Source organism: Alexandromys fortis, unplaced genomic scaffold (genome assembly GCF_014885135.2).
Source record: "Alexandromys fortis isolate MF-2015 unplaced genomic scaffold, M_Fortis_MF-2015_v1.1 scaffold_22, whole genome shotgun sequence".
NCBI classification, from domain to species: domain Eukaryota; kingdom Metazoa; phylum Chordata; class Mammalia; order Rodentia; family Cricetidae; genus Alexandromys; species Alexandromys fortis.
The window spans coordinates 9,684,131-9,684,689 of record NW_026067900.1 but is presented as its reverse complement, the minus strand read 5'-3'; positions in this window follow the sequence as shown (position 1 = coordinate 9,684,689).

Here is a 559-nt window from a genome sequence, read left to right as displayed (position 1 = left end):
AAAAAAATTTTTTTTCCTATTCTCAATAAAAAAAAATAAAAAAATAAAAAAAAATAAAATATACTAACTGATGTGACCCATTTATAATATTTTATAATGTTTATAATATTTACATCTTTTATCGTTTTAAACCACTTATAATATTTAATACTATTGTAAGAGTGTAATGTTTTTGTCTATAGGGCATTCGTTGCCAAAACTTAGATTGTTTTCTCTTTTTCTCTTTTTTCTCTTCTCTCATTCTGTCCCCTCTCCTGACTGTTTTCTATGACCCAGTCTTCACACGTCCTCCTTCTCCATCTCTCTCTCTCTTCACTTTTGAGCCTACATTACTCAGGCACAAAATCCATATCTTCCAGTCCATGAGAGCAAAATGATCATGGATATTTACTGGACTCTTCCTTGTCTATTGTTTTAATTCACATTTGTTTCTGGTTCTAAGTCTTTAGTTTTACTTATTTACAAATATGAAAGAACAATATATATGAGCTATTTACTCAAGGCTGAATCCTTTGACTAGTATTGAGAATTGTGTATTTAGATGATAGGGTATTCAAAA